This window comes from Strongylocentrotus purpuratus, unplaced genomic scaffold, assembly GCF_000002235.5.
Source record: "Strongylocentrotus purpuratus isolate Spur 01 unplaced genomic scaffold, Spur_5.0 spur5_scaffold_6, whole genome shotgun sequence".
Lineage (NCBI taxonomy): Eukaryota > Metazoa > Echinodermata > Echinoidea > Camarodonta > Strongylocentrotidae > Strongylocentrotus > Strongylocentrotus purpuratus.
Genome location: NW_022145612.1, coordinates 8,578,207 through 8,598,955, shown reverse-complemented (window position 1 = coordinate 8,598,955; position 20,749 = coordinate 8,578,207).

Here is a 20,749-nt window from a genome sequence, read left to right as displayed (position 1 = left end):
AGACAATTTAGACACGCAAAGTACACAATTTTGTGAGGAATTGCGCTGGAGTACGCATTTATGACGCTCTGCTTTCGTCATAAGCGCCATACCATTTTCCCTAGCGCTGGTCAAATCCACTTTTACGAGTGACTAAGCATTTGATTTGATTAAACTGCATGGTCTGGTGAAGCTAATCATCTTACGGGTGCCGAATTTCAAGATGGGTACGTTGGAATCTGGAAGATGGAAGTGAAACACAATAAAAGGAATTAAGAGATTTAACAGGCGAAACCCTAAAAGTGTCATAATCAGACAGAATATAGTTAGGTTTGCATGCCCAATTCCTTGTTAGTGATACTAGTGCATATAACAAAGTGTCTTAACTAGGAGACTGTATACAGAGGCTGTAGTCCATAGATTCTTTACTGAAGCTGCTTTTGACAGCCACAGACTGACAGAGCTAGGTTTAGCTCAAGACTTATGGAATTGTGTTTAAGTGTCAAATAAGAGTCTGTGCCTGGAGACTAGACTATCATCTGGATGAGTGATATTAATGACCAAACAGAATGCTTGTGATTAGGCCACCAGACTGTATTGTGTCCAAAGTGTTTGATTTCATCATATTCCCTGATTTGCTGTTTGATTGATAGCTAGAGATATTGGCCCACGTTGAGGTATACAGACCAATGATTAGACTTGATGTATCCAAACAGGATAGGCTGTGATTTGTTTTCATTAGAGTGGAAGATAGGAGCAAATTTAATTTGTAAGATATTTGAGATTGCAGTAGTCGCCCACATGCAAAAGATACATGTGGGGATATTGGTTTAACTGTAAAAAGTCATGGGGATCTAATTTATATTGATTTGAAATATCTCAACCAAGTATTGGACGTATGTCATAGTTGTACTTGTTGCCTTGATGTATTATTAGAAATACACATTTTGTATCATCCAATTATAGTATCATAATATGCAGGTTTATGTATGTATAGTTGAAATGATACATATGTTCCTTTTAAAGGGAACCAAATTAAAACAAAAAGTATTCCTGCTAGACAAGTCCAAACTACTTGTCACTTACATAACCAGCTGCATATAAGCTTTTATGTGATTGAATTATTTCCAGGCCCTACTAGAGCTTTGATTGAGTAAAATGATAATTTTGATGTCAATCTACACTTTATAATACCATAATTCTTATTCTATATACAATGTAGGATGCTACATGTACATGATCAAATGCCATATACCTGCCCTATACCTCCCCTATAAACAATATGGAATAAAAGTATTCAGAAGTTAATATAAATGGACAACAATGGATTTATGTACACTGCACACATGTCTGCACCAAAACAAGGGCAAAATAATGACCTTTATCTGCACGAAAAGATAATTCCATGTAGATTTTACTCTGCAAACCAGCCCAATATTGTTTCAGTATCTCGTGTAATCTAAAGAGATACAAAGCAAGACATCCCTGAAGGCTGACTCACGCACTCGTTTTGATGTAATATGAAATGGCAGTATCTGCTTTCAGACTCTCCTGGATTGAGACTCTGTATTCATCTAAAATTTTGCTGCACATCGTAAGCAAATATTCCATGGGATAGAAAACTCCTCCATTGGAATTGTGAAATTAGAGAACATGGAAAAACAGGAAGCGGAATATAATCTTTCTCTTTGAAGTGATCTTGAAGATAGCCAAGTACAGGCTTGTATTACGTGTACATTTTAACCAAAAAATGCTATGTTGTACCTTATATTAGCATCTGTTTTCTATCTCGCCAGACAGGGCAGTACACTCTTGGTAAAGAGAAATTTGTCTCTAGTGTTTTCCAAGCACATTTTGTAAACATTTGCTGGAATTAAAGGACTACACTACCTAGATATATTGCTCTTGAGAAATGAGCTACAGTAATACATTTGACATCCTACTTGGTGTTTTCTTTTTTTCTTGGTGCCTTGAAAACTATATAGGTAGTGCATTATGTAGCCCTCCTCCCTCCATTCCCAACTTTAAAAAGAAAATTGAATACATGTAGTAACTTTATCTCTAAACTTTTTCTGAAAGGGCAGTACATGTTAATCTACCCCGCCCTTTACAGAAGTCATGATGGGATCATTCCATCCCATCATATTAGATATTCCTTGATCTTCTGTCACATGTGGTGAGTCCCTGTCAGCTATCGACATGAATATCTAGGAACCCATCACAGATCATTTCATAAGCAAAGCGATTCTATTCGGCACAGCTTCCATGTCTTGTGGCTGTTGGAGAGATATTCTCTCTCATTTAAGTTCCAGGTTTGTTGTTGTCTTCTCCGCGGTTGAGACAAATACAAGCTTGATAGCACAGTCTGTATGTCATGTGACCAGAGGAGATACCTTGGATATTTTCTTTCATTCAACATGCAAGTTCCATGCTACCTTCACTGAGCTAGTACAAGAAATTTCTTGTGAATCACCATTGGAATAGTTTTATTTGACTTTGAAGTGCTCTAGGTTACATTGACAAGAAGAGAGAGTGATACTACATTCTAGCAGGTAATTTTCTTCCTTGGTAATGGTCTTTTTATGAAGCTGTTTTATTGATGTTATGAATAAATTATTGATACATATTTGCTTTTTTGTATTAGGTAAATCTAACACCCTGGTGGGGTTAATATTCTTTATTCTGTGTCATAGTAGAAAGATGTATATTGTCCCTCTTGGTCCATGACTCAGATTTTATAACTTGATTTACGTCCATTCATGACAAATTCTATGCCCTAAGTGGGGAGTTTTCTTTTTAAAGGTCAGTGGGCATGATGGAAAGTTATCTCCCGTGAAACACAATTTGTGCCTTGGAGACCAGAGAATGGAGGCAGTGAGAGAGGGGGAGAGAGAGGGAGAGAGAGAGGGAGAGGGGGAGGAAAAGGGAGAGGGACAGAGAGATAGAGAGAGAGAGAGAGAGGAGGGAGGGGAGAGAGGGGGGGGGGGGGGGGGGGAGAGAGCTGAGGGGGGGGGGGGGTGGAGGTTGGAGGTTGCTGCCAAGGTAAAAGAGACAGGGAGATGAATAAATAGAAGATGAAGAAGGATCTTGGGACTGCTAGAAGGGGAAATTTTGTATTCAGTGTTTACGAGGAGCCAACATCTCCACATATATGTATTATCTAATGCAAAATGAGAATTCATGATGAATTGAAGGGTAGTAGAACAGAGTACAACACCTGCTTAATGTCTGCTGGAACTGTATGCATCTTCCAGTGTGCTGTCTCTGCCCTCAGGCGAATGGATCAGGTAGGAAGGTCCAAGGAGAACAGGAGGAAATAAGACGGAGAAAGAGACAGACAGACAGACATACAGAGAAAGAGGGAGGGAGAGAGAGAGAGAGAGAGAGATGGATGGATTAGGTTGGGAGAAATAACAGGGAGAAAGGAGAAATGAGTTTGGGAGAAATATGCAGGAAGAAGAAAGGATAGATGAGGTGGGGATAAAGATACAGAGAGAGATTCAAGAGGTGTGGAGACAGAGGGTGAAGGAGGGAGGCACAGTTTGAAAGAGAGAAAATAAGAGAGAGGGGGAGGGGGAGCAGAGACTCTGTTAAGCAAGATCCAGTGCTTCCATAGCCTGCAAGCAATGGAATTCATAAATGAATTATCTGTCCTCTATTCCCAATCAAATCACAATTACCAACCCTGGGTTTGTTGTCCGAGGCGCTGATTAAAATAGCCGTGGCATGGATGGACGCTTGTTCGCCCCGTCCTGGTCCTCTGGTTCCTCCACCTCGGCCAAAGAAGGGAGATCATTGTTTGATATTTACAGATGGGACCAACAGAGGTATCTCTAGTGTTGACTACCTAGGTAAGAAAGAATAGATCACTCAAAGCTATCTAAGCAAGACTCTGGGGAAGGAAATCAATGAGACTCCCCGTTTTCCAGTGAAGTGACCTTTGATGTACATGGAGGTTCAGGCCACTTTTTGCAGGATGGTTCTGCTCGGATAAGTTTCAAGATTAGATGCAATGGTTGTTGCCATTCGGGAGTAGGATAGGGAGGAAGATTTCTTCTCAAATGTTAAGAAAACATGGATGAACTTTTTTTGTATTACAAGGATGGGTACAGGATTTCTCGCAATTTCCTGCCTTCGCATCCGTTCTCCTGGTTGAAGGCCTTTTCAGTCTAAACCTGTATATGTATGTGTCCTCTTAGACTCGGAGCATGTCGTCCGCTCAGAGCCAGAAGGGTGTTAAGTTGTATCCTTTTGCAAAGAGTTAATGCTCTTCTAGCTCTTAATAGAAGATACCATTCTATTTATAAATTTTTCTCAAAATTGATATCCTGAATTGGTCAGAGGTTAAGAAAGTGAAACGGCTTTCTAAATATACTGGGGTATATTGATCCTAGATAGACAGTTAATTATATCATACACCATGTAGCAAGTATAGAGGCGTTACTAGATCAATAAGTGGAAACAAACATTATGGCATCTTTTTTTGAAGGTTTTGCCCATCGGTTGACCAGAGGGTTGTATTTTTCTCAGTCTATGCAGAATTGATCTGTTTGTGACTATTCTCCATACTGGACAAAAATATATCTTGATTCAATATTGATCGGTAACCACATTATTAAAAAGAAAGACAAACAGGATCTTCATTATTGGATATGGAAGTGTATGAATTGGAATAGCACCCATCTAAAGAGGATGATACAATTTGCATGAGACTTGGTTCCTCAGGTTGAAAGCATTTTTTTTATGTGTGTCAGTTCAGGTAATGGTCAGCAGTATTCCTTACAGAGTACCAGCTCATCTCATCATCTATTGATTGTATATCCCCATCTGAATAATAGCTGTTTGAAGAGCAAGATATGTAGCTACAAGTAAACAAGTTCTTGCTGTGATGTATGCTATTGAAGGGACCATGAGAAAGTTCCCATAGCTGCAACGGCAGTACATACCCATTGCTTTTACTTTGAATTCAGGATATTCTGACTGATACGAGAATACATTAGGAGGCTGTGCATTGGAAAATGCCAAGTAAACATTGCTCAGCTATGTTTAGGAAGAGATGGTTGGCTTGTATATCAAATGCTTCAGAGACAATTGCTCTCCTGTCAATATCCTACTGTAATAAAATTCTTAACTTCAACCCTAACCTATACCTAACCTAAACCTAAACCTAACCTAATCTAAAACTTAATTGCCTCCCTAACTCTTACCCTATTTCTTTGATGAGATAAAGACTGGAGAAAATGTCAGTTAAAGCACCAATGGTTGAATTTATTTTTAATATAATATATATACACGTAGATGGAGAGTGGGCAGGAGTGCCTCATCTTTTACCATTGCCTGGTATACAGCCTTGATCTACATTCAATGCATCTCTTAATATTGAACAACCATATGATGCTAATGCCATGAGGAGGATGGTGGAGGGAAAGAGACAACTCCCAAATTGAATTTTGAGTATTGCCTCATCAGTAGGGGAGCACGCATCTGGTCGCAGGCGAGAACGAGGGAGGAGGGATGTTTGTTTGGATGTACGTGATGATGAGGGAAAGTGAGAAGGAGGGAAGGAGAGGATGTTGAGAGATGGGATGGGGATGGGTGGGGGGGGGGGTTGGAAGATGTAGGAGGATGAGAAAGGAGGATGGGGGAGATGAAGTGAAGGAAGATAGGAGAAGAAGATGAGAGATGTGATGGGGATGGGTGGGGGATGGAAGATGGAAGATGTAGGAGGATGAGAAAGGAGGATGGGGGAGATGAAGTAAAGGAAGATAGGAGAAGAAGATGAGAGATGTGGATATAAAGGAGGGAGAAGGATTGAAGATATAGAGGAATGAAAGAATATAGAGGATGTAAAAGATGATGGAGGATAGAAGAGAAATGGAGGAAGGAATCCAAAGTGAGTAATAAGAAGATGTTGAAAGAAGTGTATTTCAGAGAGAGAGCGAGAGAGAGAGAGAGAGAGAGGGGGTGGGTGGGTGGGTGCTGGAGGAGGGTGTAAGATGCAGAGAAAGAGAGAGAGAGAGAGAGAGAGAGAGAGAGAGAGAGAGAAAGAGAGAGAGAAAGGAGGACAGGTGAGATGCAGGATAGAGAAGAAAGGAAAGAAAATAGAGTGAAAGTAAATGAGAGATGAAGAGAGAATAAAATACAGTGATGGAAGTGGTTAAATTAATAAATGGATGATATGAGCATAAAAATAGTAAAGAAAATGACAAGCAAAACATTATGAAATAAAGTGGGGAAAAAATCAATGACCAATACATGTGAGGAGAAAGAGAAATTATATTTTTTCAATTAAGTATGAGAAGTGGTAGCAAAAAAAAATGCATCATATGTATGCAAGCACTTAAAGAGGCCCCCTTCAATGTTACCTTGTCCCACTTACTCGCAATCTCATCTTGCTATTATGATCCTTCATGCTTTCATTTTTTCTCTTTCTCTCTCTCTCCTTTTTTCTCCTACATTTTAACATCCCTATCACTTCCCACTTTCTCTTGTTTGTACTGCTATCTTAGCCTGATGTATATTTCTGTGTATCTTTCTCTTGCTCAGTCCCCATATTCCTATCTCCATCTCTCTTTCATTCTCCATTCTTTCTTCTCTCTCTCTCTCTCTCTCTCTCTCTCTCTCTCTCTCTCTCTCCTCTCTCTCTCCCTATCTCTCTCCATCCATTTCTCCCCATCTCATTCCCTCTCTCTCCTCCTCTGATTTGGACCCGGGCATGCACACCATTGATTGGCCTTGAAGGGACGCCATCCCAAGATGCATTAAAGAACAATCTCGCTGCTGCCCCAGAATAGTTATGAGCGATGGTTCCTTGAAGACAGCTGGGGCACTACAACCTCGTGCAGCCTCATTTTATTTCCCCTTTATTTGTCTGTCTTCTAGAAACTCTTGCTCTGTACCGTCACTTTGTTTTCATACCATTTCACTCTGTTATTCATTGAAAGTGGCATGGGCAGTGGTATGCATTCTGTACTTTTGGAGATGGTTCAGTAATGTATTCTTATTCAGCAGCAGAGACTACATTCAAATCAGCAACCACTTTTGACTACACCAGGAATTTTCCCTTTTGAAATGCCTACACCAGAAAATGTGATTCATAGTGTACTTATAGTTAATACAATCTCATTGGTATCAAACTCATATTGGATCCATTTATGGCAACAGGATATTTGAGTCATATATTAGGTAACCCTTTATTGCTTTTGATGAGTTATGCAGCGCATTCTATAACTGGAAGAAATAATGGGTACATTACAGGTGTCTTCTTGGTATGATGTTTTTTGTTTTTTTTAAATGTGTATACTTCTGCATACAGAATGGAAATTCAATTTTCTAATGAAGTTGTATCATGAATTATGTAGCACCCCGAACACATTGATTACTGCCTTTTGGGTAATTATTATTTTGAAGATGGAGCCTAAGAATGGATAAACGGGTTAGCATGTCAAGAGAGCTGGAAATCATAGAAGTACTATTATTCAGTACTTACGGGTACCAAGTAAAAAACTAAAAAACTAAATGGTTTATCACAAAATGCCTCTATCAATCACATGGTTAGACAATTGGTCAATGATCTACATGTAATTACAACACTACTCTGCTAGAAAGCATGAATGCTGAAATTTATGCATTTTCTGTTTTTGAGCTTCCCATCAATCTTCCGTGATCTGATGCACTCACAGGCATGGAGCGATTCAGCCGACTAATTGCGCCAAGGACGACAGCATTTTTCAATTAAAGCATCGATGCAATTTGCCTAATGAACCCATTGCTGCTAAGCACTGAACCAGATCTGTAAAAACAAAACATCTCCTTCTTAGAACCTAGAGAGGCATTCTTTGATTAGAATTGATGAACAGGTGATTTAATCTCATGAGAAATCTGTGTAAATCACATTCATTATATATTCATGAACCTGTAAGTATATGCGAGTACATGCAAGCACGACCATACGAGCCCATGCAAGTAAGTGCAAACAAAATGCAAGCTTATGTAACCCCAGGCTATGATTAGCAGGTTAAAAAGGAAAAACAAGACTTATTTTTTACGGGGAAAATAATACTTGAAAAGGTAGGATGTTGTCGCTCAGCTGTAAACATGCGTAATGCATTCATTTGCCTGGCTAGAGGGCTTCAGTGTTTCATATCTACTCGAGATTGATGCTTAAAAATAGAATTTTATCATTAGTCCGTGTCTAAACGTCTATTTTTTTAAATTCAGGTTGTGTAGAAGGTTACACATTTATATTCAGTTGCATGGAATTACTGTTCATTCTGATGTTGCCGTCATACCACTATACCATAACTAGCATAAAAACAGCCCATCTTGATATATGTACAGGTCGATGCCATGTACTGTGAATCAGTATATCAAGACCACTCAAGGGATACAACAAAGTATTTTCATACTAGGCAGGTGGTCTTTATTTACAGGTTCTTTTAGTACAAGTTTCAATGAGAAACAATTTTCAAGGAAAACAAAAATATGTGGTATTTGTAGACAGGTGGTCTTCCTAACCTTTGGTCACTAAAGCAGATTTGACTGTTATTATCTTTTTCTGGTATTAAGAAAGTCAGTGAAGCTTGTTACATGTACGTGTAGATGACTTTCTCATTGGGTGAAAGGATTGATACCTCATCTAGATTGCATGTCAAATAATCAGTCAAATGAATCGTCCACCTTTATTAATCTGAGTTTAATTAACATCCAGACTCCATCCAAACACAGCGTGATGTATTGATTTGACCATGGTGTGCTGGGGTTTCTCTGAGCTCAATATGGTGATTATTTGACACAAACACCCCCTTTTCATGATATTTGTTTGTGAGGATGATTTGAAGGAGATTCGGAGTGAGAGAATAATCAGCAATTCTAATTTATGAGTCCCAGAGGCTTTTTTAGAATCAATTATTAGCAGGGTAATTACTTACATTTCATCCTGTGCACATTGATTTAAGATATCTCTCTCTCTCTCTCTCTAACTCTCTTTCTCTCTCTTTCTCTAACTCTTTCTTTCTCTAGTTCCTTCGTACTTATGAGACATTTACATCATTGTATGATTTGTATCCTCCCTGTTTCCATCCAGCTTCTTGCTTAATATATAAGGAGATCCTTCAATTCTAGCAAGGACTCACTTATATAAATGCACTGTGGAGAAACATTTTATTAAAAATGAAGCAGTTAATACAGACCAGATGAAAATATGAGTGTGTACATACATGATATTAGTGTTAGTGTTTGCCAATATTGGTAGATAAAGCAACAAGAAAGAGAAATGATAATTCAATAGAGGCACAGATACAGCTCCAGGAGAAATGCTTGCATCTTCAGACAGTAAAAACTAAGATCAGAGGTTTAGGATGAGTAAGGCATTCAGTGAGGTTGAATTAATGTGTATAAAGAGTGTCAGAGAGGACCTATAGGAAGGGTGTTGTCAGTGTAGTATAGAGGCACTGACAGATTACGACAGGTAAGAACAGCATTCCGGGTACCTTTGCTCTCACCTGCGGAGTGATATAACATCTCATCTAGTCTCATCCTCAGACATCGTACAGTCGTTGCAGTTGTTTACCAATGAACGTTGTAATGATGCTGCCATTAGGATGCATATTTATCTAGGGATATTCCATTATCTAAACGTGTGAGAATGTGCTTTAGTAGAATACATGGCTGAGAGGCACTTTGGAGAAATGGATGATGTAATTTAGTTTGGCCTAATTAATGGCTTCCAGTTGTGAGGATGGATGATCCAGCCATTACAGCGGGCTGTCGGCTGAGACCAGCCACGTCCTAGATAGTGGAGAGGCGGTTGTTTGCATCTTATTATCATTCAGCGACATATGGTGAGATGCTTGCATGGCTTGGCTCCATGCCCTCGGGATGAGACGAGCACATAAAAAAGGAAAGGTGTGCTGTGAACGAACGCCAAGGTGTAGTGCATCGAGGTATACGATGGACGGCCTTTAGTTGGAGGGGTGACTCACAGGTTCATAACACATTTGTCATGCACAGATGCGAGAAATAGTGTGGAGGATTGCCTATTTGGACTTGGATTTTACTCTGACGTGAGGACCGGCTAAAGGTGTCGGGATTATCGTGGCAATTGATCTTCTGGAAAATTTGTTTGACCATCTGAGGCCAATTTGAGAATTTATTGTCGTTGGAAGAGGTACTGATTCAATTTGATGGATTTACAGCGAGTTTGTTTACAGAGCAGCATCATCTCTCATCATATTCTAGTCTCATCTGGGATATTGCTGGAGTTCTAATAAGGTATATCCATCATCAATTGATTGGGATGACATGCCTGTCAAAACTTGCTAATTCTCCAGTAGCCAAATTTTACTTCCATATGCTTGGTCTTGTACAAAACCAAGCAAAATACATAATCAAGTAATCATCTTTTCCAAAATTAATATACTGCTTTATTGTTAGTCTATTATTAACTTTCAATTGCATGTAGACATGATTATTGATTAGCTTTGTATCTGTGCAACTCCATTGATAACAGTAAAAGAGTTTGTCTTTCCAATCAGTTGTATTACTCATTCTGGACCTCATATTGGGAGTATTCTATGAATGTTTCTCCATCATATCATTTGAATCTCATATGTTATGCTGACAGTTGATGTGAATGCACTTTTCTTGTGATCTTCATCCTACAAAAGGTCAGGGCTGGTATTTTTGGATGACAGTGAAAAAAATGAAGAAATGATCACAGCAGCCTATATTGTCTAGCTAGCCTTATATAGAAGGAAAAAAACAAGTTTTTATAATGTAACCAGTAACCATTGAGAACAGAAACTTCCCCTTGAGGCAGATTTGTACCTAACATTAATGCATGTGTATCCTTTATGTTTTTGATATATTTATCCTTTAAACTTTTGCTTTTTAAAGCGAAAATTTTAAAGGAACTTAATAAAAATCGAAGGAAATCAGTTTGATCTTGACGTCATATTTCATGTAAAGTTACTTTTAGGTTTATGTGCAGGTAGCTTTTAAATTAAAAATTAGCTAAACATTCTTTTGAAGAATGATGTGCTAAAAATTCTAATTCTCACAAACTGTCACTTCTAAATAGCTGAGTATGGTTTCTGGATGACAATTAATCATCACAATTGAATTCCTCACTTTCATAGAAACATTGTAGGATGGAAAGAAGGTGTATCACCGCAACTAATGAATAATTGGTAGGGGTCTTGAATGAATGAGCAGAAAAATGAGACCTGTCTCCTTCCATTAATCAAGGCATGAATTTGTCTTACCACATCATGAACATACGCGAGTGAATCACTCGTAAACATACGGTAGGCATTCAAATTTATGTGACCATCTGTTTCCTATTCAGCCGACCAATCAAAGTGCAGCATAAATTAAAATACGATATGAATGAAAAAGATTTTTTTTTTTTAAGTCGTACCTTTGAGATACAGGTACATTGTACCACCTTTAAAACTAAATTTATGGGGCTGTCAAAAATGTGAAGAGGAGGAACTTTGATACATTGGAGGATGGGAAAAAATAAGAGAGAAATGTAAAGGCATTATTAATTTGAGGAACCTGGATAAGGAGATGGAGAATTGGCATGGGATCGGGAGTAAACAAATGTCACATCTAAAGCAAACATTTGTCTGCGGATTGTGGGGTACGATTTGCGGATTCGGCCGGTCGTAAATAGATCAGACAGAACGTCATTCTGACTGAGTGCACACTTGTAATTAATTTCAGTAAATCTTGAGCACGAAAGGCTTGTCTTTCCTTTGTCTACTGATGTGAAGTTATTGCGGCTAGTTTCACACGTTCCTGCATTTTACCCTAAAATGATTTTAACATGAGTAGATGTGTTATTGTTATGTCATTTAAAATATAAGCAGATGTATCTTTATTATTATTATCTTGCCTTTGTTACTGATTGAAAGGTAACTTTGCAATATGATTTATGATGATTGCAGGGTGAGTAGCAAGGTGAAAGAGTAGATGCTTCATATGTTTATTCAATGTTCAACCCATCATAAATGTAGACAGTAAACATACTTGTCCATACAGCTCTCGCAATAGCTAATGAGTCATACAGTCCTTTTTTCTTCATATTTTCAGATTATGAATAGAAATCCAAAACATTGCTGATTACAAGCACCTTGTAATATTACACAAAATAATAAACATAATAATTTATAGTATTACGAGAGGGAATGATTCATACCTTTGCTTTCTTATAAATGACAAACTTTAAAATAAAGAATAGAAGCAAAAACATTTCAGATTTCCTTTATTATTACTGAAATCAGAACAGAACTGTGAAGTTAACAAGATTTTTTATTATTCCCATGACAATTATAAAAGTCAGTCTTCTCATTAAAAGGGTGAATTAAAAACTGTATTAAAGATTAGATGGAATTTATAATGCAGAGGTCGTGGAAACAAGGCTAGGAAATTGGATTCCTCGTCCACATCCACACTATGTTTTGAGAAAGTGAGAAAAATATGAAAGTGCACATATATTTGGCAGTAGGGGTAGATCATTTATCATGCTTAGCCGAGTCGCATTCTGACAGCTCGAATCGTGCTTTTAAAGGGTAAAGGTAGGGCCAGGACACATTAGGCTCAAGTCATTAATCACATGCCAGTATCACCACCTTCAAAAAGACAAGGAGACCAGCAAAAAACAGTCTGAGACTGCCTGCCATAGGGCTGACAACCAAAGACAGGATGCGTTGGATAGTATTGGATGTAATGATATGTAAAGAGCTGCAGCTCCAGGGATAGAAATACATTGAAGTATAAAATCAGTCATTCTGCACTACTAGAAATCTTCAATGAATGTTCATGGTTAGAAGAGGGGACTTTGACATACTGAAGTAAAATATAGATTTTGACAGTGAGGAAAAGAAATCATGATTGCACACACTTGTATAATTAATGCAGAGGTACTAGAAGGAGTGATACTCTTTTAATGTGAGTACAAAGAAAGCACAAGGGAAATCAACTTGAGTGTGATTCCAAGGCTCTTTTCTATTGCCCCTAGAAATCATGTTCAGATTCTTTTCACAATTTTCATTAAATGTTCATTTGAAATTGACTGGAAATTAACACCTCAGTTTATAAGGGACACAATTAATACTGCGATTGATGTAAAATGTCATCATGAAGTTAATGATATTTGCACATTTTGAAAGATGATTCACAGGGCCAGAAGCCTGCCATAGGTTGATTTTTCTTTCAAAGTCTTCAGAATCTTTTTCTTTTCTTCCAAAAAACTTGCTTGTTTGGTGGAAATAGAATTTGTCTTTTGATTCTTGTTGTAAAAAGAGGGTGAAAGTTCACCAGAAAGATAAATTAGTTCAGATGTAATTGTGTTTATAAATGTAATTTACTATGTGATTAGTTTTCTGATCACCCTGTACAAATTCATCTCCATTTGATCTCTTTCTGTGGTTGTCATGGTTGAGCGCGAAAGGAAACGAAGTGATGGCCGTTTCTTGGCATGGAATCATAAAAGCTCTCATGCAAGTAGCAAGGTGATGGTAATGACGCTGTGAGCGCTTCTTTCATATTCCAATGGTTTTAAACCAATCGTTCTAATATTCTCCAGTCCGCAGTCATGGGAAGGAGATGAAATATAATGACGAAAAAAAGGATTTGAAAAAAAAGTTGTGTTCTCCAATATCTTTCATACTACATATACATATGAACATGTATGTCATGCCCAAAAAAGAGAATTTCCATTTTTTGATATAGGATATACATGTGTATGGGTTATTTTAATGAGAAAGGTAAACAAAATTCCCATAAACCCAAGCAGAATTTAATAACTCTTAAAGAAAGAAAGTACTATTGATTCTCCCAATACACCTAAATGAAATTTAATAATCCTTCAAGATATAATCAAAGGTTCAAAGGTTACATTTATGAATGTATTCAATATTATACCCAGTCCAAAGTGAACACTATTTAATAGTAGTATTTTACAGCATGCATTGCAAAGAGTGGATACTTTGTCACAAGTAAAAGTCACCAACACCTCTTTTTGTATTACAACACTCCGCAAATATTGCAACCTCTATCGACACAGTCCATGGATATGTATCCTTCTGTTTTGGATTCCTCATGCAGCAATTAAATGAAGCTGGTAAATATTGCCTCAAATCAATGAATCTCTATTATACAAAATAGGTTATTGACTATGCTGTCTGTCACGTCTTTACAGGAAATAAAGTAAAAGATAGGGGGCCGCTATCGGATAACCCAATTTTGCTTCTATCGCGCATTCAGACTCTTGACTCTAGCTTTCCAATTTCCTTTCACGAGGAAGGCAAATCCAATAATTCGCCCGAGGTTTGGCCCTGGTATGTCCTTGTAGACTGATTGTCTGTTGTGTTAACCGTGCTGCTCGGTTCGGCGCTAAAAGATATTACTTCTCAAGAACAGTTCTTGATTTTTATTCTATTTCTGTTTCAAGAGTTAAAGCACTTGAATGTAGATGTTTCCATTTTCAAACTTATCATCTATAGGTCATTTTAACCAGGGCATATGAAAAGAAGTGTTGCTGACAATGTTAGACTGCTGACGTACCAAACTGAGGCTGATTGAACCATTACACCATTTTATTACAATCAGGGGTAGAGGGGTTCAACATTTTTCATGTCGGGATGTTCAGATCATTGATGGAATATAATCATTCAAACAATTAGAGGCATTTCAAATTCTGTTCAGTAAAATCCAAGAAACATGAGCGCCCTTTCCCAGTTTTTATGGTTGATAAATAGGATATAAAGAAAGGAACAGGCCGGGAGCCAAAAGGTTGTAATTCATATAATTTTTGCACAGAGTTGATGCTTTTTCTGGTTTTCAAGAGATGGTATTCTTTGCTATTATCACTATGGGCCCTTTAAAACTAATGAGTTATTGTAAATCACATACAATCATGTTTCACGATTAAGAACCTTCCCTTGATCACTCAAGCTCTAGTCAAAATGCACTTCATCAAGGCTTTAGAGACGAAAACCTTGTGATTTAGAATTCATTTGGCATTTCAATCGAGATGCTCAATCCAGGAAAACTCATTAAATGATGTTATTGCTCATCCCCAATGTGTTTCATGTGCTGATAGTCAGAAGGGTTCTCACTCTATGTAAAATGATATCAGTTAATGCCCTTTTGGCTCTTAACAGATGGTTTGTCCTTCAACATTCATGTCAGTAAAAATTCTATCCTTATGTGATTCTTATTTTTGAGGATCAGTCAGCAGAAGGCTCATTTTTATTCACAACTTATTAGGTAGGAGTATATTGGATTGTGTTATGGATTTTTATTTCTTTTTGATCGACTGTAGAAAACTCATTTGTATGTGCATCAATTGTTTTGATGAATTTCCCTGATATTGCATTCTAATATAGATTTTGCTTTGAATATCTGTTATTACTCTGACTTTTGGAGGGAATTATTTTCATCCTTTTTTTAGCTTGATGATATTCATTTGGAGTGAGTGTCATGCCTCTGAGTGTAAGAGGGATTATTTTCATACTTTTTTGGCTTAATAGATTTTCATTTTGAGTGACTGTCATGCTCAGATTTTCAAATGGGATTTATGTTCATATGTTGGCTGAATAGATATGATAATAACACTGTTGAGAGCCAGATGGGTATTAATTCTATGTAAATTGTATGTGTTTACACCGTTATGGCTCTCAGCTGATAGTATGATAGCGTTGATGCAGCAAAGGACGAGGTTGTCTCTTCTTTCATGTATCTGTGCAATTAACACCATCTTGTCCAGAATAATGGATCCATCCATTAGCAGGTTCCTTTCAGGTTAAGTACTTTTTATTAATAACGGTGGGTGGTGTGCATCTCTTCCTTCGCTGCACTAACAAGTTGGCAACAATTTCGTTCTCATTATGGATGCATTTGACCTGAATTGGTTGGTGTGCATTTTAAGAAGATGGTATTGGTAAAGAGTTGATGTGATTTATGGCACGTAGTATCTTTTTTTTCTGACTAATTGAAAATGGATGATAGGAATCAAGCAGAGTGACACAGGACCGTTTCAGATGTGAGGACGGATTACAATTAAGACTGAAAGTGAATATTTTAAGTCGGTGCTGCTTCTGAAAGATGTGATGCCTCTTTCACAATGTGAATTTTCTGAAGTATTGTTGCAGGCATGAATGTTATCATTATTTAGACAGTATTTTGTCTGTTTGGTCACAGATTTAATGCCCTTTTGGCTGTGAACAGACAGTTTCTTCAGTCTTTTTCCTTTTTAAAGCAGGTATGGAAAACCAATCGGTCCCTGGTGATATTTTTATTTTCATTTTGCACTTAAATTATACCTCATGCCTTTCCTATCCATATGATCATATTTGAAAAGAAGAGAGATATATTGACCAGTATTGTATGCACTAGGGACACTACACCCCTCAGACTGGGGTCCATGCAACGGTCTCTGTTTAACTCACTGATAAAGAAGATCCATGGTCGCTGTGCATCTGTATTGAACTCGGAGCATCAGCCAGAGACATGTTTACAGTTAGACTGATATATTACAGTTTTGCCTGGTGAGCCATGTAATTAAATCTGAATGGGCATTTCTCAAGTCAAACTAGACGGGGAGCAAGGAAGCTTTGCTACGTCATCCTAGCATTACAAGGCATATGGACACATACGTGTGAGCTTGTGTTTACTTGGAAAAGTGCAGTGCTGAAAGCCTCCATATGGATTACATCAAATAGTGTAAAATTGTTCAAGTAAGTTGTACGGCTCGCATATTTCTTTAGTCGTTAGTGTAAATTTAAAATGCATGTTTTGGAAAGTGTAAATTGTTTATCTTTAGAAGATATGAAAGTAGCTGTCTGCAAATTTTGTCTGCTCAGTGCCAGAAAGGCTATAAACCATATTATTGTTCATAAAGTTAATGCCCTCCTGGCTCTCTAAATTACATGTTTGTTGATTGGTTATGTACACATGCAGAATGTTGTGAATTTGCATTGCTATGATAATGATGTAGATAGTGGTGTAGATAGTGGTGTAGATAGTGGTTTTGTATTTTGTATAGACTCTACTATACTCATCACATAAAGAAGAATTTTAATCAGATTGGGTTCAGATCATAATACACATTATGCATTCAGGACAGACATTGAATTGCCAACCAATAGAATTAATGTTTTGTTACACTTAATCGTGCAGAGAATGGATGCATTATGTTTTTCAAAGGTAGCTGGGAGACCACAATGTATATTGTGGTTTTCTCTAATCTCCTTACAATCAGGTTTTACTCTCTTAAGCTAATTACAAAAACTCTTCTCAATTCCTCTGGATGGAATCCACCTGTCTGTAAATTTAGGAGGTGGTTTCTTTTTCTTTCTTTTTTAACTTGAAATTATCCTGGTGGATAATTATTTTCATCTCTTAGGCATGACATTGATAAATTTGCCAGCACGCATAATTACTGTATTCATATACTGTGTGTAGGCATCCATAGTGACATGACTGGACAGTATGAATAGCTGGAGATGCGTACATGTACAACCAAACAAAAAACACCAAATACTACTTTATGGACTATGAGTGCACGGCCAGTGTGTGTACAGTTAGCTATTGAGGGCAAGTGATTGCTATGATTTATTGCATTAATATTTCAACAATACTAGTTAATAGTTCTCTTTGTCTAAAAATATGAGGAATAACTAGAGATAGTACTCATATTATTTAATCCACTGAGACAAGTTAGTGGCCTTTTTCATTCTGGAGGGTGGAGCATATGGTAAGATATGTGGGGAATAGCCGGCGGGCAGGAACTAGGGTAGTGGAATATAACCTGTTGGGGGAGAAAAAGTAGCTGTGAAAAGCATGAATAAATGATGAACCTCCATCATCTGATGAATATTACAGTAGCAGGTCATCAACCCTCCTCCGTACAGAGGAGCATAGGAGGTAGGTAACTTGATCTACACAGCTATCTGACTCACTTTGCATGCAATTAAGAATCTGGAGATGGTAGTCGGCAAGTGGTCCTTGAAACAAGATGAATTTCACCGCGCTGGTGATGAGGCGATGTTCAGGAGGATGTAGGATGGGGGCATATGAGATGAAGATGAACAACAAGAAAAGGAGATTGATTAGCATTGGAAGAATTTCAACACATCCCCCTTATTCCCTGAGGGGCGTATTTACACACATTATCATTTCATTGAAATCATAGGGAGTGCAACAGCGGTTACATTGCATTTATGATACAAATATTTATATATGTATAGCTCTTAATGACTTAGAAATGCATTGTACATTGTAGCACTTTGAGGGTTTTGTAGACAAATCTCTCTGATATTTAAAGGTATTTACATGTAATCGTCATTTGCCACTGTCTGAGCTGCATGTGGGTTTTACTAACAATTCTTTCCAAAATGAATATAGGATATACCTGTCTCAACCTCACACAGAGAGACCTTTCTACAAATAATCATAAAAATGCCACAAATAAACACATTGTTTAAGCTGAGCATCTTAATGTCAAATGTCTGTCAAGCACAATGCCTTCTGGCTGAATCTCAATGCCGCAATAAATCCCATTGCCATATTCAGGAAACAATTTATTAGTGGCCTTCCTTCATTTCTCTCAATTCGTTGTGTCCTTAATTGGCTCTCTGTTGTCACCTTGATGTGTCACTGGATTTCCTGCGAAGGATCCATCAGATTCCATGCAGTTATGATAAAGGCAAAACATATTGGCCATTGTATGAATCATGCCTCGGAAAATATAAAAATTTTGATGAACATTCTTGGTGGTGCAGTAACTGCCAAAACTTTAGACGTATGACCATGACTTGACAACTAGACTTTTGTAGTAACATATGTCTGATTTGGGCCAAAGGGGCATTAACTCATGTAATTTAACAATGAGTCAATGCCCATCTGGTCTGAACAGATGATGCGTTGGTCTCCATCATGCAATGTCAGAGCAGAAGGCTATCTTTGAAATTCTTTAACTTTTAATGGAATAAGGAAGATATTTTATCTAGTGAGTAGGCTTTGACTTGAAGAAGTATGAAATGAAGATCTACTTTCCAATGAAGATAACAAACAGCATCCAAATATTTTCCAATAATTTGATCATGCAATGTGGTGCATGAATAGATAAGTTGTACAAAGTCCTTTTGCAGTTGGGTCATACATGCAGCTCTAAGTAATAGATAGATATGATTTCAAACTTTGTTCATTATCTATATAATTACTGTAATCATCCATAAACTGGAAGATTATATAATACATTTATATATTTATTTTGGCTTTAAAGTGACAACTACACGTAGTAAGTTACTTTTATTTATGACTGTACTCACAAACAAACAAACAAACCAATTACTTGAGACAATGTGATATATGCAAACAAGATCATACTGTTATCTTTGTTCTTTATAATCTAATGTGCAAAGTCAAAAAATATTTCAAGTTCAAATCACAATAATGACAAGTACAAGCTCTCCAAGGTTACATCTGTTTGGCTGCATTATTGATCGTCTAAAGCCAAGTAGTATTTGAGCAGCATCAAATATCAAACCTGAATGAGATTATAGTGAACTTTGGAGGCTTCTGAATATATTGTACGGGTCTGGGGATGTCTTAGTCTTGGTTGGAGAAAGCACTGGGGGTGCTTTTATTTAAAATCAGGGAATTGAAAGAGATTCTTTTGTTTTTAGTTTTTTCATTTTAGATTATTATACTAATTATACTGAGTGGTATGTAGAGAGTGTACATTGTATCGCCAAAGGCATTCAAATGGTCAGAAAATATTCTGTCAATACTTTGTATGGAATCCTGTATCTATCAGTATTAATATGTAGGGATGTGGAAAGCTGTTCATCTTTATGTGCTTATGTTACTGAACAGGTATACCATTTCAACAGACTTTTGATTAGAATTTGTCATCTTTATGTTAGATTTAAGCATATAACACTCTTTCTCAGGAATCAAAATGAATATATACAAAGGCACATGTAGTTCCAGTACAGCTTAGAGGCAAGACTATCTTTTCCTGTCATTCGCGGTGGAAGAAAAGACATTTTCATTCATTTGGCCTCTTGGTTTGTGCTTTGGATTGCCGCCATGCCATGCTCAGGTTGGTGGATTTTTAAGTAATTGCCCAACTGCATTCATATTAGGAATTGGCAAAATGGAATTTGAAATGCTGTATATGTCAGCCAGATTATTTGATTGTGCTGGAATTTTCAATCTCACCAGTAATGATTTTGTCTGTGAACTGTTGGGAAGGGTTTTTTTCTTTAAAGCAACAAGTATGTAATGAAATCTGGATTAAAGGTTTATTTGGGATGGATTCTTAGATTAGAGATGAATTAGACTTGTTTTCATCCTAGTTTACATCCTGGTTCACATTAGATGATTTAGTAAGTAAGTTTAATACCAGTACCTATTTCAAAAACTCATATTTCTACCACAGTTTGTTTTCTTCTGTTCATTTTGAACTTATTTGCTTTATGATTTTCATATTTATTTGTTCCTGTTTTAAATTTCATGTATTTCTATTTATTTAGATTTTTTTTTCTTTCTATGTATATTTTGCGTTGAATTGACATTAGTCGGTTAGTTTTAATGCTTATTGCGATCAATTATATGGTGTCCATTCACAGGCTTTCTTGTACACAAACATATCTTTTCTGCTCAGAAAAAGGATGTTTTGATACACACGTTAACTATCTGAATCTCAAGCATGTTCATGACAGCCAGGGGGTTAATATTTGATATAAGCTCTTGG